Source organism: Camelus dromedarius, chromosome 18 (assembly GCF_036321535.1).
Source record: "Camelus dromedarius isolate mCamDro1 chromosome 18, mCamDro1.pat, whole genome shotgun sequence".
In the NCBI taxonomy this organism is placed as follows: Eukaryota; Metazoa; Chordata; class Mammalia; order Artiodactyla; family Camelidae; genus Camelus; species Camelus dromedarius.
In genome coordinates this window covers 15,002,634-15,029,652 of record NC_087453.1, presented here as the reverse complement: position 1 = coordinate 15,029,652, position 27,019 = coordinate 15,002,634, and the positions used below count along the sequence as shown (strand labels likewise).

Sequence of the window (27,019 nt, the reverse complement as noted above, 5' to 3'; positions counted from 1 at the left end):
CCTAGAAATTCTAATTCAGTGGGTCTGGGGAGGAGCCCTGGAATCTGTATTTTTAACACAAGTCCTCAGATGATTTCCATGACCAAGTTTAGAGACAATACCTCATGCCATCCATGCTGACCACTCAGCATTGGGACTTCTTCAGGAGCATAATAAACCTGCGCCAACACCAACTTTTTCCAAAGAGACCTTATAACGAATAAAATTTCCAGGTCACTGCCCTTCTATTGCCCTCAGGCCAAAGCCCCTGATCTTCTGAGGCTCCTATAGGCTGTCCATAACATCTCTTCTCATTGCCAGTACTTCATTCACCAAAGACTTGGCCCACCTTACTTCTTTCCACCCCAAGTGGCCTGCCATCCTCTTGATGGCTTGGAAAACCACATGGATGACCCAAACAACTCTCCAGCTTCAGTTACTTGACCTCCTCAACTGCTCATCTTCACAAAGCTCACTTCACTTCAGCCACTTATGTCTGTGGCAAAACCCAGAAGCCTGTCATGTTCAGTAATTAATTGCTTCAACTCTGAAATCTTCCACTCACATGTCCCTCTCTAACCACAACATCCTATTGCTCCAACATTCCAATATATGCATTGCTTGATTTCACCTCTGGTCCTTTTCTCCTCCACGTCCAGCCAAGACACCCTTACCTATCATGTTACCCACTCCCTGGCCAATATCCTCAGTTCCTCTGTCTGTTGCTCAAACCCAGCAAACCTCAATCCCAGCTCAGTCCAGCTATATGCCTTCTTTGCTCCTAAAACCAGGCAACTGAATGCTACTGTCACCCCCAATCAATCCACGGTCTCCTACCTCAGTGGAGCCCTGCCTACTCCCCAGAGATCATAGACATTTCCTCATGTTCACTCTTCCTCTCCCAAGCTTCAACTGGATGTCAAATCTCCTTGTTCTTCCACTGACCTCTTCCCACTTAACTCTTAGCAGAGAACCTTACCCTCTATTTCACAGAGAGGATGGAAGTCACCAGACTAGCACTTGCTCATAAGCCATCCTACCAGAAAATGCAACTGTGCCCAGCTATTCTATTGTGAGGGCTGCCAAGCCCAGCCATGCCTGTTCTGGGCCTACTGTTTGCTTGGTTATTTAAGCTAGCTCCCTGGTGATGATCACTACTGAAGTAAGTAGTCACGGTGGTATCTCTGTGGTGGAGGGGGAAAAAAACAGCCAGTCTCTCAAAGGATCCCTCTATCCTGAGAATCTTTCTTAAGATTGGGAAGAATTTAAAAAGAAGACTAAGGGAAAAAAAGCTTTCTTACCTAAAAGCATTTAGTAAGTCTAAATACAAACATAAAGTTGCCATACATCAATGGAATGATTACCCATCCCAAACCAAATAGCTTATTTCGTTATAATTTTTATAAATTCAAAACTAGAGTTGGTGAAACAATACTGTTAGTTATGGTCTGTCTTTCACTCTTAACTCTAATTTGTTGACGGGACAAAAAGTCTTTTCCTAAGATTTTTTTTTTCTCCTTATAATGTTAATAGGTAACACTGACTGTTTTCTGTGTGTAATTGTGCTACTCACAATGACCCTGTGAGATAAGAACTATTATTTTTTCTCCATTTACAGCTGAAAAAACAGACTTAGACATGTGAAGGAATTTGCCCAAGGGCTTGCAGCTAGAAAGTGGCAAAGGCAAAATTAAAACACAGAGCCCGAACACAAATTAATCTGTGTGCTTTGGCACAGTGGTTATTAACAGAAACTTTCCAGGAAATGCAACACCCTAACCCAAGCATTGTTTTTTATACTCCAGTATACGTTCAGAAACACAAACATAGGGGAACCATCAAATATTAATATTATAGTATATCCCATATTCATTCATTCATCCCTACATCCATATCAGAAGGCAGCAATGAAGAGGGAAGATCCTATAGTCAGATCATAGAGATTCAAGTTCTAGCTCCACCACTTTCTTAGCTGCATAACTTTAAAAATTATTTCTCCAAAATCAATTTTCTCAAAACAATAAAAACAACAACAAAATGACAGTGTAATAACCATCACCACCTTAGTAGGTTCTCACAGAGACCGAGAGAACATGTGAACACACTTAGCCGTGGACTTGGCACACAGTCTCAGAAAAGGTTAGCTGGGATAACATACCTAGGCTGATCCAAGTTTCAATAAAACTCATTACTGAGGAAGGTAAGAAATGTGAAGGAACAAGAAAAGGTCAGCTGTTATAAAAATCATTATTTTACCCAAAAGGTATTGGGGACCTGTACCCAGTGGAGTCTAGGCCGAGCACTGCGCCAGGACCAGGCCATAAACAGGACCAGGCTGCCACCGCCCTCCTGGTCTTGCAGTCTATTGAGGGAGTAGACCATAACGAAGGAAACAAACATAAATGAAATACTTGGAACTTTGGTGAAGTGTTAAGCAGGAAACGCACACGTACTGAGAAGGGGGACAATGGGGAAGAAGTTACTCTAAAGGGGTGATCAGGGAAGGGGCCCCTCTGAGGAAGGACATTTAGCTGAGACCAGATGCTGGAGAAAGATCTACTAGAAAAATCTGGGGAAGAGTGCCAGGCAGAGGGAAGGGCTGCACGGAAGAGGAGAAGAATTTGGCATTGCGAGGAACCAACGGTGCTCCCACCTGCAGGGAGCATGGAGGGTAGAGGGGGAGGCAGAGGCCAGCCCTGGAGTAAGCGTGGATGTGGCTCTGATGACCGGGGGCTCCATGGCTGCTGCAGGGAGAATGGGTTGGAGAAGGCAAGAACAAGAACGGAAGCTGGGAGACCAAGTAACAGGCAGGGCATTCATCCAGCGAGAGGGAACGGAGCTGGATCAGGAGGACAGAGGGAAGGGAGGACCTGAGGTATCCCGGAGGCTAGGCCGATGGACTGGATGTGGAGTGAGGCCTCAGAGAAATCAAGGTCAACTTTCAGGTCTCTGGCTAAACAATGAATGGACTGTAATGACACTGAGACAGGGAAGGCTGAAGGCAGGGGAAGGCTGGAGGAGAGAGGGAAGGGGGTAAGTAATGAGGAATACAAATTTGGAAGTTTGAGGAGACTGAGTAATCAGTTCTGGACATGTGAAGTTTGAGGTCATGGTGAGGCTGCAAGTAGGGACAGCAGGGGGGCAGCAGCTAAAAATGCAAGTCTTGATCCAAAGAAAGGTCCAGACGGGAGGTGTAACTGAGGCAGTCACCTGCATCCAGAGGGTAATAAAGTCCTGGAAATGGATGAGGTCACTTAGGAAGAGAATATGATGAGAGAAGGGAGGTAGCCAAGCGAGGAAAGAAGAAATAACAACAAATCAGATCAGTAATCTAAAACTGAACGTGATAACACAGCCTGTACAAAAACACAAAGAACTGCCCCAACTACATGCTTGGTAAGTGCCTGTGGAACAAATACAAATAAATTCTTAACGCTTTCCCTTTAGGCCTCTAAGAGAATAAAATTTTTCATTTAGGATTTTTTCTCCCAAGTTCTCATATATTTGGAGCACAAGAACAAAGTTTTTGAAGGTTTGGATTGTGTTCAAAGGAATTCTTTTCCTTTAGAGCAAAAAGCAAGGATTTTTTTTCAAAAACTCACTAAAATTAAAAGATGCCTATTTGAAATTCAAGCCTTTAAAAATTCTCTATATTCTCTCTGTAAAAATTCTACCCCAATATACATTTTTTCCTTCCTTATAATGAAAATGTAATAATGTTTTACTACAGATGTCATTTCACCCAGAAAGATGAAACTGGTACTTTTAAACAGTTCAAGAGTCACATGAGAGTTGTAAAATGCTCAAGAAATCAAAGATTTATTTTTAAACGTTAAAACACACACACAAAACTTAAGTCACCTGCTAGGCCATCCAAAAACTGATAAGCAGGGAGTTCAAATGGATAGAGTTGCCAGGAAAATAAGGAACAATAACAGCTATTCCTCAAATGAAAATGCATTCATGTTGTAATTACATCTCTGGGTATCTGCTGACACACACACACACTCACTCACTACGCTCTTGAGGCCAATACTATCACTAAGAACTACCAAACTGAAATCACAGCTGTAAACACAACTGGGATACTTCATACATTTCAAAGATTTCCAGTGAAACACAAGGGATAATGTATAAGAAGGAAAGTCAGTAACATTTGCTAAAACTGTTCCTTCCCTCAATTGTTCAAGTTAAATCAAGACTGTAATTCTTTTTAAGATCATAAGCCTCCCTCTACAACTCTGCTCCTCAGATAGGTAAAGGAGAGGACTATCCTGACTTTTAAAAGACTGTTATCTCACTTCATGATATAGTTATCTAAAAGCCTAGGAGGCTACCAGAAAGGTCACGTGAATGGATGGATAATGAAAACTTGTTCATTCAACAAATATCGATTAAGCACCCATAATGTGTTATGTGCTGTTCTGAAGATAACATCAGTGAAAAAAGCTTCACACTTCCAGATTAATGGGGGAGGGGAGAGACCACAATAAACCAACAAATAAATATGTATTTACCAAGTGGTAGTAAGTGCTATGAAGAAAAGTAAGATTGGTTAAGAAGGACAGGGGGATGGAATATATCTTACACAGGGTGGACACGGAAAAGCCTTATAAGGGGGTACCTCTGAGTGGAGACCTGAGGCAAGAACCATGGTATCCAGGGAACAGAGTTTCAGGCAGATGCAACAGCGAATGCAAAGGCACTGAGGCTGGCATATGCCTGAAGATTTTAAGGACTAGCAGAAATTCGTCAGGCAACGCTGCTAGTGAGGACAGGGAGGCAGCCTAGTAGCCACAGCAAGGACCTCAGATTTTACTCCAGGAGGAGTAGCTACTTGAGTACTCTAAGCAGAGGACATACATAACCTCCTCTTTAAAACGATCATAAAAGGAACAAATTCTCATAAAAATGAGGCATAATCTATTTATAAGTGTGAAAAAAGCAGACAACAAAACAATCTTACAGAATGGTAGGTAGCATTTCTGGAAGAAAAAATACATATGCGAACTAAATACCAAACTATGATTTACTATGGTTTGTGGAATTGTGGGTATTTTCTTATGCCTTTCTTAGTTTTTTTTTCCCCTACTTTTTTGCCTTAAAACATGAAATTACTTTTGTAATTTTTGATATTATCGTAGGAAAGAAAAACCACTCTTTCCTAGTCTGAGACTGCCGTGAGACTGCCCTAGTCTGAAATCTTCCTTAAATATGACCAAAAAAGAATGGGGATCATTTTCTCCCCAAATTACCCTGCTTCCCATGAAACGTTTTCCTGTTACCAGCAAAGCCCAAATCAAGCGCAGACTCATTGTATCAAGGTCACAAAACCAACTTGGTTAATATGTTTGTGATTACATAGTAGATCTGTCCTCTGCAGCAACTTTGATACCATCTTTCCAAGGCAGCAACAGAAGGGCCCTTTTCATTAATTTCCTAACACTCTTCGCTACTACTATGCCGCTTCTGGATTTTTCCACTGTGTGTCTCTTAGAAACAAAGTAAGCCCGAATAAGTTGTTCCAGCTAATGAAGTGCGCTTTTGGCTCTTTCCCCGTGGTTGAGAATTATCCGGCAAAACACCAATTGTTTTAGGAAGCATTTTCTCTTAGTTTTGAAATATTGCAATACGAAGTTACTGCAAATAAAGAACATCAAGATAACAACATACAAGAACATGTATAAATGGAAACTACTGTAATCCTTTTTAAAATTGCGGATGTGTGGAGGTCTCATGAATAAATATACTATGTGTTCACATGACACGGATAAAAACAGAAAGCTGTATGCCCTCTCTCCTCCTCTACACCCCCTCCCCCATCACATAACAGTTTCTCACAGGGCACAAGCCCAGGGCAATCACTGCTCAGAAATGCAAACCATGCAACTCAAAATGACTCAAGCTCTCAAAACACTTTCCACCTAAGCTCCACATCCCACCCACTCCTCAATCACTTCCGACAGGCTTCTCCGAATGGAAATACCAAACTGGGAAGGTTGAACAAGCCCCAAACTCCGCTCACATGCCACTCGCAGCATCCAGGAAGCAGGAGCCCCGGGTTAACTGCCTTCGTATGGGCAAACACGGGTCCCAGGATGGAGGAGTCTGCGGTACCACGAGTGGCTCGAGTCCGGTTTCAGCCCCATCCCCGCAGGATGCCGCCGGCCCGCGGGAGTTGGAGCAAGTGACTCTCAGCCGCCCGGCATCTCCGCCCCACGTCGGTCAGGTCGCCCCCCACGCTCCTCTCCGGGCTCTTGGGGGCACACGCGGTGCTCACACCCGGCGCACACTCGGACACGCACCCTCACACGGTCCGGCGGGCATCTGCGGACACCCTCACTGCCCAGTCACAAGCCCCTTGTGTGGCCGGCGGGGGCTACACAGACCCCCGGGAGTGCAGCACCCTCACGCCTCCAGGGCGCCGGAGCCGGCGGGGTGGGGGGGGGGTGATGACAGATGGGGCGGAGGGCGGCGCTTCGGGGGGAAGGGGCGGAGCCTCCCAGCAAGGGGGTGCTGGCGGCTGACAGAAAGACCCGGGGCAGCGGGCGGGAGGGGGTGGGGGACACTGCGGGCAGGGCCGGGGACCAGGCGTGGCAGAAGAAGCTCACGCAGACACAGTGGGCTGACAGGCGGAGACACACACACACACACGGGGGCTGACAGTCGCGGGGGAACACGGGGCTGGCGGGCCGCAGCGGGCGCTCACCTGGCAGCGGCGGCAGCGGCGGCAGCGGCGGCGCCCGCGACCGGGCCGCTCTCCCCGTGCTCCAGGGCTCCCTCCCGGCGGCCAGGCGGCCGGCGCAGGCCCCACGGAGGCGGCGGCGGCGGCGACGCCGGAGCCGCGGACTGCTCGGCGGCGGGGACGCAGCTGCACCAACCGACTCCCGGCCGCTCGGCTGGGCTCGGCTGCGCTCGGAGGCGCTCGGTTCCGCTCGGCCCCTCTCGGCTCGGCTGGGGGCGTGGCCCGAGGCCCCCCGCCCAGGTCGCCTCTGGCGCCCAGGGGGCGGGGCTTTCGTGCCGGCGCAAGCCCCCTGACGTCGCGGGGATCGGACCTTACCTCGGGCGCATGCGCGGCGCTGGTCCCGCTTTTCCCCGTGTGGAGGCTCAAGGGGGCGGGGAAGGAGACAGGGGGCGGATGCTGCGGCCCCGTAGGTTCCCGGCTTTTGTACTCCGTATCCTGGTCTTTCTAGAGGACCACCTAAGGAAGGCCACACCAGCGTGCACTTTCAGAAGGATGTAGGCAGGACAGGGCCCCTGGCCCCCGCCTGGCCCCTCTCCTCCCAGTCCAATGTTTCCCAACACTGTTTCCCAACAAGCACCGCCTGGGAGTTGGTTTTCTTTTATCCTACCAATACTTCACTGCAGTTTTTTCACTTCTGTTTCTTAACAACTTCTGATAACTGCTTTCATAACATGAAGTCTTCAGGTATTTGAGAACTTTCAAGCATTAGTTGCCCCCGTCAGGTACAATAATGCTGCTCTTTTATCACAGCTTCTATTATGCAACCTGTAACGCCTAGGATAAGGGTGGGGCCTTTTCTGAGTTTTTGTCACACGTTCCAGGCACCTTTTCTGTTATGGAGCCCAGGTTGTAGCAAATATGCTCAGAAAGTGGTCCCCACCTTTAGAATCTAGTGATTAATAAACAGCAAGAGCTCTCCAGTCTGACATACCTGGGTTGGAATATCAGATCTGCATTAAACTGGCAGATTAATGATTGGCTGAGTGACTCTGGACATGCTATTCAATCTCTCATCCATAAAAATCAATGAAAATACCAGTAATTAAGCCAATAGGAATGAGTGAAAAGATTAAATGACAGCACACATGCTGCTTTCTGCACAGTGCCTGGTGTTCAATAGACAAACCTGACCTGTTCAGGTTGCATTATAACCTTCAGATCCTGAAAAGCAGCGAACATATACATAAGTGCTGAGCAATACATCAAACTGTGGGACTTGCCCCTCTACCTGCTCCTTTCACAGTCTTCTCCACCTCAGACAAGGTCAATTCCATCCTTCTGGTGGCTTGGCCCAAACTTTGAAGCCATCCTTGAGTCTTCTCTTCCTATCATATCCCACATGTTATCCAGTAGCAAAATCTGGCAGCTCTACCTTTAAAATACCCTCATTTCAGACCTCATCTTCTCTGTCCTGGAATATTTCGTTAACTTCCACATTTCTCTCCCTGATTCCACTCTGCTTTTATAGAGCTTGTTCTCAAGCAGCCAGAGATTCTGTTAAAATCTAAGTCAAAACCTATTTCTCTCCTTCTCTAAAGCCTCCAGTGGCTTCCCATCTCACCATCTCACTCAGAGCAAAAACCAAAACGTTTTTTCAAGGGTTCGATGTTTTTTCAATATTTCTCCAAGATCCCATGTAATCTCCCCCTGGCCCCTTTACACTCTCCCATCTCTCTAACTGCTTCTTCATCCACTCCAACCCCTCTCTCCTTTCCAGCCACAGTAGCCTCCTTCCTGCCCTTGGAACATGCAGGCTCAATCCTACCTCAGGACCTCTGCACTTGATGTTTCTTCCCCCAAGATGTCAGAAAGGCATGTGCCCTTAATCCAAATTCCTACTCAAATGTCATCTCCCCAGAAAGACTTTCCCAGAACACTTTAGTAAAACATCAAGTCCCAAGCCCCTTCACTCTCTCTCCCAGCATCTTGCTTTACTTTTCCTCACAGCCTTATGACCTGAATAACACCTGTAATGTTCTGAGAGCAGGGACTTTGTGTTACTTATCTGCAGCATCTGGAACATGGCCTGACATGCTTAGGTATTCAATCAATATTTCTTGAATAAATAAGAGTGTGTATGTATATGTATATATATGTATATATGTGTATATACATATATATACATACATACAGTTGACCCTTGAACAAAAATGGGTTTGAACTGTGCAGGTCACAGATTTTTTTTTTCCATGAAGAGACTACAGTAGTACACAATCTGTGGTTGGCTGAATCCGAGGCTGCAGAACCTGGGGTACAGAAGGCCAACAATGGGACTTGAGCATCCATGGATTTTGGTACTCACAGTGGATCCCAGAACCAACCACCTCTGTGCATACTGAGGGATAGCTGTATATGGGATATATTGCTCCAACTTAACTTCATTTACTCAACAAACTTTCAAGGATCTATTCTAGTCCAGCACTGTGGGACACAGAGATAAACAAGGTACTCTCCCAACCACTGAGGAACTCAGGATTTCAGAGGAGCCAGACAGGTAAAGAAACACTTCTGGAAGAAAATATGTAACACGTGATGTATGTGCCAATGTCTTTGAGAAGCAGAGAGAAGGACATCATTAATACTGTATAGGAGGGTGTGGAAAGGCTTCCCAGAGGAGGTGACATTGGGGCTGGGTCTAACAAGTTGATGAGGAAAGGACTCCAAGCAGAGAAAACAACATGCACTTATTACCAGTGTTGGGAGGTACAGGGCAAATAATACTTACCCAGGGAGGCAAATCATTTTCCTTTAAAAAAGACTTCAAGCCAATTCCAGGTGAGCCATGTAATAATGTCACCTACACTCACATCTAACGAGCTTTCTCAAGCAGAAAAGAAACTGCCGAAAGTATAGTTGATGCAACAATTACAACCTGACCTCTATTTAACTGCATTGGGCTACACCTGTAGCTTTTTGTGTCAGGTTCCAGCAGCAAAGGACATGTATCAGGAGTTTTCTGGCTGCAAGTACCAGTAACCCATCAGCCCAGTTTAAGAAAAATAAGAGGGAAATTTATCTTAAGGCTTTTTTTTTTTTTTTTTCAGGGGGGTGAGGGTGGATGGACTTATGGATGGTCAGTAAGACTCTCTCTACAAACTTGTTTTCTCTGCTTCTAATGGGAAATATATCTCCCAACCACTCCCAAGTACATGATATAATTCCAGTTACCCCAGGAAGAGACAAAAACTCCCTCATCATTCCAATTCCAAAACCCCAGAGAAGAAGCCCGAACTGACCCAACTTGAGTCAGATGTCCCCCTCCGCTAGAACAGTCAACGCCGGCTTACAGGTCGTGTAGTTCACCAGGAACCCACCTCTGTGGATCAAGACCACCAAAAAGGGAATTGTTTTGAGTTGAGGAGATATCTTAATAGAAGTCCCTCATAGAACCATTGATCCCACTTAACGGTAAAACACATGGGAGATATTTCATAGTGACACAGGGAATGATGATTGAATTCCTGATTTCTGCGCAGGAGGGAGGCCTCTTTTTTTTAATGTAGCAATCAAAACAAGAAGTTGTTTTTTTTCCCCAAGAAAAAGTGGATAAAAACTGCGGTGGTCTCCATAAGCCCTCTGTGGTAGTTGACATTAATACTAAGCCAACAGATACTTCTGGTTTGCTTCCCAGACACAGGATTGTACTTCCTTACAGCTTGGAGTCGGGAGAGGCCACATGGCTTGCTTTGGTCAATAAAGAGAGTAGAAGCAGATAATTTCCAGCCCCGAACTTTAAGGGCTAGTAGGCAATCTTCTCTCTTTCCTTCAGCAACAGCAATAGACAATGCTTGAGGTGGTGATACCTCCCACAGTGTGGGTCCGAGGCTGAGAAAACATAGACTGTGACCCACCATGGTTATACAGTATGAGCAAGAAATCAATCTTTGCTGATATAAAAACAAGATTGGGGCTTGTTTATTACCAGAGCAAAACTTAGCCTATCCTGACAGATGTATCTTTCTAACATCTGGTCTAGCCCACTCCCCAATGTACAGCACTGAGGTAGTTTGGGTGGGATGGACCCCATCTCCCACATGTGAATGTGGATCCTCAATTCAACTGACTTCCGTAAGTCAACTGAAGTAATCTCATAGGCCTTGGATTGATTGCTTCAGGGATGGACCTATTACCCAGGCCTACATATATCTGTACCCAATATTTAGCTCTTCACAATAATTAGATACAACCTTCACTGCCTCCCTGGATGACAGTGAGGCACCATTTGCAGCTGGCAGCTATTCTGGGACAAAGAGAAGAGCCAACCTAAAGATGAAGCCAACACATGGAATAGGGAAAAGTGGAAAGAACTGAAGAGAAACCGAGTTGGAGTGCCAATCAGGGCTTACCTGAATCCCATCTACCAATCAAGTCACATAAATCAATACATTCCCTTTATTGCTGATTCTAACTTGAGTTGGATTTTCAATTACTTGAAACCAAAAGGATCCCAACTGTGGCTGTTCTGCCACATTCACCGCACAGCTCTGAGCAGTAGCCAGCACCATAGAATCCCAGGTGGGAAAGAGTCTGAGCATTGAACAACTGCAGGAAGGGAAGGTGAAAAATTCTACGTGATTTATGTGCCAGCCCCTTGTCAAGAATGAGGTGATCACAATGCACAGAGGGAATAGCTGGGACTGGCTGTGAACCAAGGATTCGAAGGGGAAGAATCCTCGAGGACCAGGAGAGTGACAGACCCCTTGGCCTAATCAATAGTTCATTTCATAGAGAGGGTTCTCTCACTCCCCACTAATCTTTATGTTGCCTTTATAAAGTCTGCAATGAAGGAACCCAGGAGGCAGTTAGTTTAATATAGTGTGTAAGTAAGTAGGATTTAAATCCAGAACTCCTGGGTTTTAAGCTGGTCTCCCCCACTTACTTGCTGCATGAGGCTGAGTAGCTTAAACTTCTAATGTTATGAAAATTGAATGAGTTAATCTACATGCCGCTATTAATATGGTGTCACATGCATGAAAAGCACTCAGAAGTTAAAGAGGAAGTTCTATCAGGCTTTTTAAGAAAAGTTCTGAATCCAGTTGTGCCAACTTATTGACTCTCTGCTCTAAATTCCTTGCCTTGCTTTGAAGACCTTTGGACATTTCTCTGCTGCCAGGAGCACAGTGTTAGGCTTCGCCAGTGGACAGTGCTGGAGGGTTCCTGCAAGGCACAGACGCACAAGGGGCTTTCTGATTCAGAACCTTTCTGATTCCCAGTCTGTTCTTCTTGCTCCTACAGCACGTAAGATGGTCTATGGGAAACCTAGCAGTGCTCACCCACCGGTGAGTTTTTCTGCCACCCACATGGCCAGTTCCTGACCAGTTGCCTGTGGCAACTCAGCAAACCTCTCAGCCATCCCGTGAGCTGACTTTCTGCCCTCTCCAAGGTCTACATCTCAGCCTTGGATTGGGGGAGAGACTCTTGCAAGTGTGTTCTCTCCTAGGGTACTGGGTCTCAGCCCTAGAGAGAGTAGCTGCTCCCTATGTCTTCCCTATGTCTACTAGGTTCTTTGGAGTTCTCTTTGGCCTTTTTAGTCACGAACTACTTTTCACCTGTTAATAATTCTTAATATTAAATTTTCCTTGTTCCAATTACTGATGTGGTTTCTGCCTCCTGAGTGGCCTCTACTGCCAATTAGACATGTTCCTGGGATTAAAGAGGAACTCGTGTGTGTGTAGGTGGGAGCAGGGTGAGTCCAACTGTGTTTGTAACAGTAGTTTATAAAAGTCATGACTTCATCCTCAAGAGAACACTATAAGAAAATGACAATGGTGAGGCCTGATGTCAGTGCCTGTCTTCCACCAGTCTTCACAACTGGGCTTCTGCTGTCAGTCCAGCCCAGGTATGGAGGGCAGGACCCTTAGCCCTATCATGGGGTGAGGCCTGGAGTCACATCTTGTTTCCAAATATGCTGCTAGACCAGAGATGAGCTTGAGTGCCCATAAATCCCTCCCAGCTCAAGGCACTGTCTGTACCCACCCACCACTCTCTTTCCCAACAAATATGTATTGTGTACATCATTCTAACCTTAAATTTGCTTCTACAAGCAATTTTTTTTCAATTGCACTACCATGCCTAATGCACAATCAAATATAGCCAGACCTATACAGAGATAAGACATCATGAGAGAACACAAGTAAGGCAACAAAGAAACAGGCTCATGGGGACACCAAATACAGGACATTATCCAGCACAAACCAAAACCAACCAAGGTTACTACAGTCAAGGAAATAAAAGCCAAACTTAGAAAATCAAAATCATGAGATATCACTTCACAGCCATTAGAATGGTTATTATACAAACAAGAAAAGAAAAAAAGGAAGTAAGTGTTGGAGTAGAAACTAGAAACCCTCGTGCACTAGTGGTGAGAATGTCAAATAGCGCAGCTGCTGTGGAAAACAGGATAATGGTTCCTCCAAAAATTAAACATAGACTTACCCCATGATCCAGAAATTCCACCTGAGTATATACCCCAAAGAACTGAAAGCAGGACCTCAGACATTTGTACAACTGTCTTTACAGCAGCATGATTCACAATAGCCCAAAGGTAGAAGCAATGCAAATGTTCATCAGCATTATAGGTAAGAAGAAATCATCCAGAATGAAATACGGAGAGACAAAGAGATAAACAATATAGAAGGTAAGAGACATAGAAGATACAGTGAGGTTTAACATACATTTTCATTAGAGTCCCAGGAAGAGAAAAGAGAGAGAATGAGACAGAAGCAATATATGGAAGGATGATAACATCTGAGAATTTTCTAGAACTTATTAAAGACATCAAGTCATAGGTTGAAGAAGCCAAATAAATTCAAATCAGGATAAATAAAAATAAATCTATAATGAAACCACAGAAAACCAAAGGCATATCAAATTAGTCTAAGATAAGAAGTAATCTGACCAGAACCTCTGCTGGGAGGGCAAGGAGAGGGAGGGGTAGGTTTTGATTCCTACTTCGGCCATCACACAGTTTTGGTTAAAGTTTGTACCTGCCCAGCAACAGGATTCTCATTCCTAAAGAGATTAATATGCAGACCTGCCAGAGGATGGAAATTAAATGGAGACCAAATAACTTCGCAAATTTCGGTTGATTATTCATCAGTTCCTCAACGGACAGATGTGGACTTCCTGGGAGAAGATGCACCCACACGTATAAAGATTGGAGGAGGGAATGGGAATGTGGCGATGGCACACACACACACACACACAATGCTTTAGAACAACTGGAACCTGTTTTAAGGACATGACATCAACTAAAAGGAAAACTCAGAAAATCATTAAGAAGAGAGAAGGATTACATTTTGGCATCCCAGCTGGTAGCACAGGTTTCTCTAGTAGATTAGCAGCTACTGAAGATATGCCTTTTATCCATCAGTCTCCCGCATTAGGTGACTTGACACCTGGCGGGAAAACACCAGTGCATGGGAAGAAGGTACAGACTGGCAGGGTGAAGAAGTTCTGAGGCAGCAGAAGACAGCAGACAAGTCAAGGAAACACAATTCCAGGTAGGAGCACAGATCTGTAAGACAAAATGAAGATCACAGGAAAGGGCATACATGTGGGTAAATAGAGAAACTTGACATTTAAAATATACTAGTTGAGGTGTGCTCAGAGCAGGGGGCCTGAAGAAATGTCTCCCCTGTTTACAACACACCCAACAGGAATCTGGGTTCACTGTGAGAAGGGGCACAAAACTTGAGGCCTTCATCCTATGAGCAAATACCCTTCACGTGTCCCCCTGTGCCTCCACGTGGCTCCTGGGCAGGACCAGTGGGGCAAGGCTCAATATTGGAAGAAATGCCGCAGTATTTAGTGGGGGAGTTTGCCGCCTAGAGCCTGTCCGGTCCATGCATGGGCGGGCCATGAGTGGTCTTACAGACATGAAGGCTTTGAACCTCTTTGCAAGGGAAAAAAGAGAGATTTCATATGCCATTCTGGAGGACAGAAGTTTTTTAGGGCAGTGAAAATACTTTGTATGACATTATAACGATGGATATATATGTCATTATACTTTTGTCCAAACTAAGGTGAACTGAGGACTTTGGTGATTATGATGTATCAATGTAGGTTCATCCTTAGTTAAAAAAAGAAGTACCACTCTGGTAAATAAAACTAATGACTATGCATGTGTGTGGAGAGGGGATATATGGGAAATTTATGTACCTTCCTGTCAATTTTGTTGTAAACCTAAAACTGGTCCCCAAAAAACATACTAAAATTAAAAACAAGAACACTCAGTGTTAGGGTAGACATTTTGGGCAAAACTTTGGTTTCAGTTGTATATATATATATATATATATATATATATATACATATATATATATATATACACATACACACACACACACACACGTATGCATATTATATATGTGTGTGTTTGTTGGATTATGATGTAAAATGTATTTTTTTAGGTCAAAATTTTGCAAGCCACTGTAGTTAAGTTATACTGGCAAATAAAAGCACAAATTAACCTCAAAAAATAAAAATAAAATAAATTACTATTTAAAGCAACAGCAACAGTGTATTGTGGATTTGTGACATGCAGAAGTAAAATGTGTAACCAAAAATAGCACAGAAGGTGGGAGCAGTAAAAGGAATTGCACTGTTAAAAGGTTCTTACATTGTGTAGAAAATTATGAAGTACTAATTCAAGTCATGCTGCAATAAGTTAAGAATGCATATTATAATCTTGAAAGTAAGCACTTAAATATACATATATAATATATATATATATGTGTGTATATAATATATATACATATAATGGTTTGCCTAAAAATCCAATGGGAAAGAAATTAAAAGCAGGGTCTCAAAGAGATCCTTATACACTCATGTTCATAGCAGCATTAGTCACAATTGCCAAAAGGTAGAAGCAACCCAAATGTTCATCAAGAGATGAACGGAAAAACAAAACGTAGTGTATATATATATAGTGGATATTATTCAGTCTTGAAAAGAAAGAAAATTCTGATAAATGCTACAACATAGATGAACTTTGAGGACATAATGCTAAGTGAAAACAAGCCAGTCACAAAAAGATAAATACTGTATGCTGTTTACATGAAATACCTAGAATGGTCAAATTCATAGTGATAGAAAGTAGAATGATACCTGCCAGGGACTCGGGGGGAGGGATGAATGGGAAGCTACTGAGTAACAGATAAAGTATTTCAGTTTTGCAAGATGAAAAGCATTCTGAAGATTGGTTGCACAAAAATGTGAAAGTACTTAAAACTAGTGAACTGTACATTTTAAAATAGTAAATTTTATGCGTATTTTACCACAATTAAAAAAATCGAGTAGAGAAGATAAAATAGAATAATGAAAAAATACTTGATTGATCCAAAGAAGGGGGTGGGGGGAAGCAAACAGGAACAAAACCCAGGTAGGACAAATAGAAGAGAAACAACAAGATTACGGAGGTAAATGGTTTGAAACCACATCTGTAATTTTGTTAAATGTGAGTGGACTAAATATTCTAATAAAAAGAAAAAGATTGACAAGTTGAACTTAAACAAAAAACAAAACTCAACCATATGATGCTTACAAGAGACATACTTTAATATAAAGACTAAATTTAAAAGATAATGGAAATAGTCTAGCTAAGATTTAAATAAGAAATAATACGTATTTTATACAAATTCTCTATTAAAATAGAGGGAACAGTTCCCAACTTATTTTATAAGGTCAGCATAATCCTACTACCAAAACCTGGTTTAAAAAAAAAAAAAGACAGAAAATATCACAGACCAATCTCTCTCATGACCATAAATGCAACAACCCTTGACAAAATATTAGCCAAATCAAATCCAGCAATAAATAAAAAGGCTACTAAATCACAACCAAGTGGAGTTTATCCCAGGAAAGCAAATTGATTTAACATTTAAAACTGACCAACCACATTAACAGAATAAAAGGGAAAAATAATTTGATCATCTGAATAGATGCTGAAAAAACATTTGATAAAATTCAAAATCGACTCACAATAAAAACTCTCAGCAACATAAGAACAGGAAGGAACATCCTCAATCTGATATAGGATATGTAGGAAAAAAACCCTAGAGCTAACATCATCCTTAATGGTATAATGTTGAACATTTTCCTTCCTACAGTCAGGAATAGAGCAAGGATATCAGCTAACACCACCCCTAATTAGCATTTTACTAGATGTCTTAGCCAGAGTAATAAGGAAAGAAAAAAAAAGTTATAAAGACAGGAAAGAAAAATCAAAACTATCTTTATTCCAAAATGACATGATTGTATAGCTAGAAAATCCTAAGGAACCTCAAATAAATTTTAGAACTAATAAGTGACTCTCTTAATCCGGCTGCTATAACAAAATACCACAAACTAGGTAGCTTATGAACAATAGAAATTTATTTCTCACAGTTCTGGAAGCTGGAAGTCTGAGATCAGGGTGCCAACATGGTTTGGTTCTGATGCAGGCCCTCTTCTGGGTTGCAAAATCAATATACAAAAATCAACCTTATTTCTATATTCCATCAAATGTCAGAAAAAAAATGTTTTTAATTGTCAGAAAAAAATAGCAAAAAAAACCCAAAAAACCCCAAAACCACGTACCTACAGGTGGATCTTACAAAAGACATGGAAAACCTCCATGGAGGAAACCACAAACACTTTAGTAGATATTAAAGAACAAATGAATAATGCAGAGAAACACCACGCTAACAGATTGGGAGACTCAGTACATAAAGCTATCATTCTCTCTCTATGGATTCAAAGCAATCCTGTTGACTTTCATATGGAAGCTGACAAGATGATTCTAACATAAAATTTATGTTAAACTGGAGAAAGCCAATGACAGCTAAGGTACTCTTGAAGGAGTACAAGGTGGGAAGATTTAATCTATCAGTTAATAAGACATAATAAAGCTCTAATAATTAAGACAGTATAGTATTGCGCAAGAGTAGACAAAAACCAATGGACAGAAGAGAGATACTTCAAAAATAGTTTAATGATAAAGAAAGCATTGCAGAACAGTGTACTTTTGTATAAGGAGTATTGCGTTAAGTTAATATTCATATGGGAAAAACGACATTGGAATCCTATCTCACACCATACTCAAAAGCCAACTCCTAAAAAAAAAAAAAAGCCAGCTCCTGATGGATTATGGACCTAAATATAAAAAGTAAAACAATAAACAAGGCGTGACACACAGAAGAAACTCAATAAACATTTCTTGAATGAATGGGTATATACATGGGATCTGTTATTCCAATTTAACTTCATTTATTCAAGAAACAACAAAACCAATTTCTGTTGGATTACGGATTTAAACGTGTAAGGGAAAACAATACACAGCTTTAGAAGACGACATACAGAAGGCACCCCTTCTGTCCAAGTCCATTGTGATGGCCTCGGTGACATTTTAATGAAGTCACTCGAAGTTAGGAGGCCATAATGACAAATTTCTAGTGAGTGAAACCTCCATTGGAAACCTGGAGACCATGACATGGAATAACAGGTATGGGCAATTTCTGGGGTGCAAGGTGCAATGGGGCCATGCAGTTTTTGCAAGATTTCCAATAACAAACATAATTTAGACTGGTATATGTTCTTCCAGATTTTTTCAGGGTATCTAAACTTTTTTTGTTGTTATTATAACTAAGGGATTATATTACACGCAGTTGAACTTTTTTTAAACTTAAGGGATGTTAAACATCTGTCCACTTTAATCCATATAGGTCTACTTCATACTTTGCGGGGAGCTGGATATGCTCATTAGCTTGATTTTGGTGATGGTTTCAGGGGTGTCGACACATGTTAAAACTCAAATTGTACACTTGAAATATATGTGGTTTATTGTACCTCACTCATACCTCAGTAAAAATGGGACAGTCTTGTGCTTTAAATCTCTTTTACTGTTTCCCCCACTTGACACTATAAGTTCCATCCACGTTGTTGGGTGTGCATCTAACGGGTCGTTTCTCAAGGCTGTGCAGAATTTCAGGGTACGCAGTCATCGTGGTTCACTAACTCATGCCTTCATCACTCCCCCTGCCTCCTGCCCATCTAGGCCATGAACAAGGCTGTCATAAATAACCTCTTCCCTGTCTTCTTAAGGATCTGAGCAAACTTGCTTTAAAATATATTTCACAGAGTAAGATTGCTGAACCATGTACCCAATGCCTATTTCATTTTACTGAAAACTGCCTGCTTATTTTACAGAAACACTGAGCAAGTTTCCATTCCTCCCAGCCTCTTCGCTTGGATTTCTCACCCTTCCCACTGCAACAGACCGAGGGCACGGACGTCAGTTCCTGGTGCCACCCCCACCCCGCCCCCACTCAATTTGGTATTGACTTTATGGTTGCTGACAAATAATACTTCAGTCTAAGGCACATGGCTGGGGCCATTCCCTAGTGTTTAACAGATGGAATTTCTATTTTCACTTGTTTTTGAAATCATGTTTTTGGGGAGAGGTGCAGGTCAGAGGTGGGAGCTCTGTAGTCTGCCTTTCCACGGCACTCCCTGGCTGCCTTCAAAGGTCCCACCTCCATGAAGGAACCGGGCCCCTGTGCTTGGGCCAGTGTTTTAAGCTGCAAGGAATGTGGTGACTCAGCTGGTCGCCCAGGGACACCTCGGTGAACAAGGCCGAGGGAAGGAAGTCATTACACAGACAGCTGGGCTGTAAAAAACAAAAATACTCCACGTACCAAACTTTACAAAGCACTGTGGCTGTGTGTCCCATGACTCAATGGGACACTGCTTCTGCCACGTGGCCCCCAGGTCAGATATGTGGCCCCCAGCTCAGGATATGTGGCCCCCGGCTCAGAATACGTGGCACATAGCCCTCACTCACGGCTGGCTGCTCCTCAAGGCTCTTGGAAAGCTGACTGGGTGGGGACCCCAGGAAAATCTGTGACTGTCTTCTCCCTTCCACCCTCTCCCATGGCTTGCCGCATCATCTCTTTGTTCCTTCCTCTTTAACTCTCTCACCCTTAAAGAAATTTAAAAATCTGGAATTTAGCATTTCACACCAGCGGGAGACTTGGCAGAGACACAGCAAGGTCAAAATACCAGCGCCCTAGGAAGGCCCTACTGAGTCAGGCAGATACCAGCAACACATCATATCACCTGCGCAGGGTCCAGAGTACTGGGGAGAGATGCCAGGGGGAGATAGGCCAGAAGCAAGGGATGGAGACTTCAAGGCAGAGGCAAGGTCATCAAAGATGTGGACACTCTTCTTTACTGGAGACTGTGCCAGACCCCATTCTTGGGATGTATCAGTGAAGACAGAACAAATGTCTTGACTTCATGGGGCCTACATTCTCATGGGAGGGGACAGATAAATATCAAATATTAGAAATAAGTAAATGATATGGCATGTGAGTGGGTGGTGAGTGGTACTGGAAAAGAGCAGAAGAGGGAAAAGTGGGTGGGGTGGTCAAAGTAGAAATGTGTCATCTGAGTAGGCCTGAGGTGGGTAAGAGGTTGGGTCATAAGGGGATCTGGGGCAAGAGCCTTCTGAGCAGAAACCTCCAGGGCAAGGCGAGCGTGACTGATGTGCCTGAAATTCACAAGGAGGTGACCGTGGGGGCTGCAGACTGAGTGGGGGTCGGGGTGTGGTGAGGAGTGTGGGAACCACTGGAGGGTCCTGAGCAGAGATCTAACGAGAATTAACTCTGGTTTTAATGGCCTCCCACTGTCAGATGGCTTTGACCTCTGAGGGTCCAGAGCAAGTTAAGTACAAAGTGAAACTGCAAATTTACCAAAGACATAGGATGTGTGAAGTCGATGAGGGTGACATTGGAGGACAGGTGGAGGCACCCATGGCATTAGAAGATGAGGTTAGAAAGTATTAGAAAGGGACCGTGGCAGGGCAGGAATTTTGGAAGAATGATTCAAGAAAGGGTTGTGAGAAGGCTTTGGAAAAACCAAAGAAGCCCAGAAACTATTTTGGATGGTTGTGTTTTTTTTGTTTTTTTTTTTTTTTACAAAATGCACTGTTCCATGAAGGATGTCATACCATGCAATCTACACTTGGCTCCCAAATCATTTATTCTTTAGTCATACGAAAAATTAGGATATTTTTGGCATGCATGACCAAAACTTTATTTAGTATAAGACAATAACATGTTGTTCCATTTACTTTTGAGTACACATTAATAATTGGTTTCCTTTTCTTCATGTGTGACAATGGTTCCCACTTCACCAGGTTGAGTAAAGATTAAATAAGAGCGTTCACTTACTCACACATGCAACTAATACTTATTATGGGTCTTCCTCCAAGTGCCAGGCACACAGTGAGGCTCTGGGGATACAAGGATGAGCAAAAAGTATGCTCATGAAGACACAGCATTCATCAAATGGTATCTATAAATAAAGTGTCACATAGAAGAGTAAGATGAAAAGGCACATGATGTTATGAGAGCCTATGTAAGGTGTATTAATTAGTGATTGCTGTGTAATAAGTCACTGCCACCTTAGACCCTTGAACAACATATATTTATTATCTCCGTTTCTGTGAGTCCCAAGTCTAGGCTTAGCTGGGTCGTCTGCTTAGGGACTCACAAGGTTACAATCAAGGTGACAGCTGTGCTGCATTCTCATCTGGAGGCTCAACTAGAGAGGAATCACTTCCAAGCCCCCACAGGTTTTTGGCAAGAGTCATTTCCTTGTGGCTATAGGACTGAGGACCGTGGCTTCTTGCTGGCTGTCAACTGGAGGCTGCCACAGCTCCTAGAGACCACTCATAGCTCCTTGCTATGTGTGTGTCCCTAACATGGCTGTTTACTTCATTGAGTCAGCAAGGGGAGTCTCCAGAGCTAGTCTGCTAGTTATATGATATAATATAATCTTGGAAGTGACAGTCCATCATCTTTGCCATATTCTGTTGGTTAAAAGCACATCACAGGCCCTACTCATACTGGAGAGGAAGGGATTACACAAAGGCATGAGTATCAGGAAGTGGGGACACAGGGAGTTACTTTAGCATATATCTGCCACTGAAGACCTCCCTGAGAAAGGAAAATGGAGCCAGAATCTAAAACATGAGTTGGCATTAACTACATGGATGGGGGAGGGAAGCACTGCCCAGGTAGAGAGGACAAGGTGGGCAGAACAGCACTATAGCATTTACAAAGGCTCGGCTCGGTGACTGGTAATGCTGTGTCACTCTTCTGGTCAGCAGCCATAAGTGGCTCCTCAATGCCCTTGGTTTTCCCCATCTTCAAGGCCGGATAGGCCACCTCCTTGTCCTCGCTTTCTCCAGCATCCATGGCTTCACTCAACACTTCCACCCACTTAGACTGCCCCTGCCCCTCCTATATATCACCATCTATATGTAATTCAAGGCCCAGCATCAACTGATCTCTAAACAGTATTTCTGAACATCTATTATCATTCTATTTATGAACAAAATTTAAATATTTTGAACATTCATGCTAGACCTTCCTTGAATTGCAAAGCATAATGAGATATGACCCTGGATGCTAGATGGAGGAGGTGGGGGCAGAAAGTCTATCTAAATAAAAAGAAAACTAGGAGGTCCCCTTGCTGAAGGTTCAGCCACGGGACAGTTGGTAAGTCCTGTGGGGACTTTAGAACACCCAGAAAGCCCCGCTTCATACAGTGGTTAATGATCTTTCAGTTTTCTTCCCTAGACTAGAAATTGCAAACGGGTTCCAAAAGGTTCGGTCAAACTGATGTTTTTCCAGGAGGGGTAGTTGGAGGCAGGAACTGCCCAGCCACAGCCCGCATTGCCAGGCAACCTGGCCAGGCCAGGTCAGTCCTCAGCTGGCACCAATGGCTAGACTGGCAGGAGTCTGGGACAGCAACCGGGATCCCTGACCACATCCAGGGCCTGTCCCTGAAAGGCTGGAAGAGGCCCCGGTAGCACGGCAGCCTTAGCCACATCAGCAGGGTAGGGGCACACGGAAGGGTAAAGCAACCCAGGTCGGCAGCCCAGAGCCTGCCTTCCATCAGCCGGCAACGGGGTGGGGGGTGGGGCGCGTTGGGGGATGGGGGGCGGGGACCAGGGGCCGGGCTGGCGGCAGAGGGCGGGGCCACGGGGGGTAGTTAGGGTGGGAATCGTGGGTGGGGTCGGGTCGCTTCCCAGCCCCACCTCAGGAAGAAGCCGGCCTTGGATGCTGCAACTCCAGCCTTGGAACCAATCGCCACCTGCCCAGTGCTGTGACTGAGGGGTGAGTGTCTGCAGATACCTTGGAGGGCAGAAGCAGCCTGAACCCAGGGGCGGGGAGAGGCCTGCCATCTACTTGGGTTTCTCCTCACCCCTCCCCTCTCCCCGATACCCGCCTCTCCGTCCCCGACAGAATGTTCCCTAGTGCTCGGTCCACCTGGAAGCCAGAGAGCTTTATCTCAATAGCCATCAAAGCTTCCTCCTTTGCTTTGAGGGCAGAGGACCTGACACAATTCCTCCCTCGCCCTGCACTCTCCTTGCCTCGCCTTCCCTCTTCCAGACTGAACTATCCCCAGGTAGCTCCGCAAGGGCTTTGTATAAACTAGTCAGTACACCTGGGACACTGTTCCCACCCTTCTTCATCTAATTAATTGCAACATCTTTTTCAGGCTTATACAGATATCTACTCGGGAAAGCCTTCCTTGAGCCTCCCATCCTGCTATGGGCTCCTGGGCTTGGCCCACCTGTGCCCTGGTCACCGTACATCACAACTGTCTGCCTGCCTGTCTGTTCTCCTTTTCCTTCTTCCTACCCTCCCCCTCCCCCTACCTGGCCAGTGCATCTCCAGTGCCTGCCCCAGGCACAGGGCTCAGAATGATCCTAACACCTGACCTGGTGCTCCTCTGCCATCCTCTATATCTCTGCCTGGATGGGAGGCTCCTGGGTCACTTCATCTCACATAGCAGCAAGTCTCAAGCCAGGGTTGGCATCAGGAACACTTGGGTGCAGGGGCGAGGGAGGAGCTTATTAAAATACAGATTGCTGGGCCCCACCTCCAGAGTTTCTGATTCAGCGGGTCTGGAGTAGGGCCTGAGAGCATGCATTTCTAACAAGTTTCCGGGTGATGTTGCAGCTGCTGGCCCAGGGACCACGCTTTATGAATCACACCTTAGAGCACCCGTTTCTTCATTGGTAAAATAGGACAAAGGCTGTCCCCACTGTACTAGGTTTTTGTGCCAAACAAATGAGACAATGCAAATGAGAAACTCAGCATGTTGCCTGCACCCAGTAGGTGCTCACTAAGTGTTTCCTGTTGCTACTCAGAGTAGGCAGGAGACATGCCAGGCAGGGAAAACAGGAACAGGAACAGAGGTGGGAAAGGGACCAAGCAGGGCAGCTGGGCTGGCAGAAGGGCAAGGCCCAGCACAGCAGCCAGGGAGTCCAAGTTGTGCTCTGGAAGCAGCTGGGAGCCACACACAGTTCTGGAGCATGGCAGGGACAGGTGGAAGCTGAATGTGGCAACATTAAGCACAAGGCTGTTGCCAGTAGCATACCTCATGTGCTGGGTACTCCTTGGCTGTTGGGCCAGTCATAAGGTTGCCAGATTTTAACATATAAAAATAAATTCTATCTAGTTAAATTTGAATTTCAGATACCAATAAATGATTTTTTTAGTGTAAGTATGTCCCCAGTATGGCAGGGGACATACTTATACTAAAAAAACCTTTTGTTATTCATCTGAAATTCAAATTTAATTGGGCATCCTTTATTTTTTATAACTATATAGACTTTATTTGCAGACAACCATGTAATATACTCTAATTTCATTTCCTTTCCTTTTTTCCTGGAGTCATCGTTGTCTAGCTCTTTTCCTTTTTGTTTAATTTTCTGAGTACCTATCACAGCTCAGCTCCAAACTTTTTGCCAGCATCCTCTCTCAATGCATTCAAATATAGCAAATAATTTCTTAAATTATCACTTTGCTGTACACCCAGAACTATACTGTAATACTGTAAATCACACAATACTGTAAATCAACTATACTTCAATTTTTTAAAAAAGACACTGGAGTCATCCCTCCTGGATGGGTAGATCTGATGGTCATCCTTTATTTCTATTTGCTAAATCTGACCAGACATTAATTGCCTGCCACTCAAGCCTGCATCCTGGAGGGAGCCAGGGCAGGTTCCTCTGCCTCCCTTCCCACCTTCAACAGGGCCACTAGGAGTGGTCAAGGAGCCACTCCTGCCCATGACAAGTGGTCACGGCTTCAGGCCTGGGTGAGTGGTACTCTCACTTCACGCCGGGTTCATCCAGCCAGAAAGCAGTAGGGCACAGTAAATAATCATTGGGTCTTGCAACTTAACAAAGCACACGTGGCTACCACGTCCAGGAAAGCAGGAAGCGCCACCTGCACTGATGGGTCACTCAAGAAACAAACAGCTGCCAGTGGTATAGGCCCACCTAGTCAGGGAACCCAGGGAGAGGAGAACATTGCCTTCATCCCCAGAAGTGAGCAAACGCAAGCACCCATGCTGCCCGCACACAAGAAAGACACCTCGGAGATGGTGATATAAACCTCAAGTGAGAACAGGGTGGTCCTGGCCTCGTTCATCTCAGTTGGGTGTTAGGACAAGTCACAGCACCAGAGTTTGCCTTCCCCATCCCCACCGTCATCAAATCCCAGACGATTCATCGTTCCAGAAACAAGCCTGTCGGAAATCCAATTTCTGCAACAGTCTTTATATCAAGTTTTTTTTTTCTGTCTAACAAAGAATAATGAAAACAATTTGTGCTCTATCTTAAAAAAAAAGTGATAATCATGGTTGAACGCCTGGCATGTGCCCTGTGCCATGTCCAGCATTTTATTTGGCTCCATAGTTCTCAGCCTTGGGTGCATATTACAATCACCTGGAGAGGTTTTTGTTTGTTTTGTTTTCCAATTTCAATAGCCGAGGCCTCAGTATTGGCCAAGAGCACAGTGATTTCTATTTGCAGCCAAAGTTGAGAACCACTGATTTAGTTCATCCTGTTTAATCCTCACAATACAATCCTGCTGGGTGGATTTTATCTCCATCTTGCAGATGAGGTAACTGAGGCTCAAAGAGGTGGAGTTACTGTGGCATTTGTAGGCATAACCCCTGACCGCCCCTCCCTCCCCCCTTCTCCCTCCCTCCCTTCCTTCCTTCTCAGACTCCCTGGAAGGATTCCTGATGTTGCCAGTGTTTGACTGTTGAATACAGTGTTATATCTAATGCTTCCACAGACATGTTTGTGGCATGGTGCTGCCCTCTGGCCACCTTGAGATAGCTCTGCTTCTAATAGGAGCTCTGCGCCCATCAGGGTTCTTCTGAGATACCAGCCAGACACTGTCTGGGTTCAGGACTGACACCAAATGACTTTTGCTAGAGCAAAGACAATTGAGACCAGCCACTTCCAACCAGGTCCTATCATCCAGTCAGGCTAACAGTGGCCATCTCTCACACTCCCCATCACCCAGTACTTTCTAAGCCTTGCTCTTTGCCATTGAACCCCCTCCCGCCAAGCTTTTTCTGGGTTCCCTCCCTCTTTACAGTAAACTCTCTCACCTCCTGACCCTTCTCAGGGCATCTTCTTTGCGGGCGCCAATACATCCTCACAGGTTGTCGGAGAACTCTTTGATCCAGGGCAAGCCGAGAACCACAGATCCAGCGGGAAAAAACGCTCTTCTGCCGGAGCCTCGCCGGCTGCTTGCGGGCCCACACGGATCCTTCAGACGTGCGCCCACCTGGGCTCACCTGTTCCTCTCGCGGCGCCTGCGGGCGGAAAAGAGGCTCAGCTGGGCGGGAAAGCTGGTCATCGCCTGCCCTCTGCTGGCCATTGGAAGTATTGAGCCCGCTGCCGCTCCGCCCGGGGAATAGGCTGGGCGGAAGGGAGAGCCGGCATTTTTTGAGCTCCTGCTGTATTAGGCACGAACTGGACGCAGGGGTGTGAGGAGGAACGCGACCTGCTCTCACGGAGTTCATATTCAAAGAGCCGGACAATAATCAAATAGTCGTTCAAGCAAATGAAAAATTACAAATGTGGGCACTATTGATATGAGGGCCCCGTCCAGCCTCGGAGGTGGTGTTGGGGGTAGGGAGTGGAGGTCAGGGAAAGCTGCCCCCGAGGAAGGGACTTTTGAGAGCTAGGTGCCTCACAAAGTCATTTTACGTAATCTCGAAAATCCTGCAAGGTGGCTATTCCCTTTGACAAAGCAGAAAATGGGCTCATTGGGGAAAGAATTTACCAAGGTCACCCAGGAAGCTAGCAGCCAAGCCAGGAAGGCTTAGGCCGACTCAATTCGAAAGTCCCAGCTTTTCCGCGGATCCTGGAGGTGGGGCTCGTGGCCGGCCACGCGGACGTTCCGTCAATGAACTCTAGGGCGCGGGGCGGGACGG

The 27,019-nt window shown here is 44.8% G+C and overlaps 1 protein-coding gene, 1 non-coding gene and 1 pseudogene across 9 annotated transcripts in view; 2 read left to right on the top strand and 1 right to left on the bottom strand.

The window, feature by feature from the left end:
- The window catches only part of ZHX3 (zinc fingers and homeoboxes 3), a 120,917-nt gene extending 93,949 nt beyond the window's left edge, over window positions 1–26,968 (bottom strand). For 4 of the 8 annotated variants that reach the window (XM_064475685.1, XM_064475681.1, XM_064475683.1 and 1 more), the window contains exon 1: window positions 6,005–6,276. The gene's annotated coding sequence lies outside the window, so the exon portion shown is untranslated. The other 4 variants (XM_064475682.1, XM_031433808.2, XM_010975256.3 and 1 more) reach the window with 3 other exon arrangements.
- LOC105085044 (receptor-binding cancer antigen expressed on SiSo cells-like) lies at window positions 12,503–14,230 on the top strand (annotated as a pseudogene).
- LOC116147562 (small nucleolar RNA SNORA11) lies at window positions 14,321–14,453 on the top strand. The gene has a single exon (XR_004131121.1). It is a non-coding gene; the product is annotated as a small nucleolar RNA SNORA11 (small nucleolar RNA).
- Window positions 26,969–27,019: the final 51 nt, after the last annotated feature.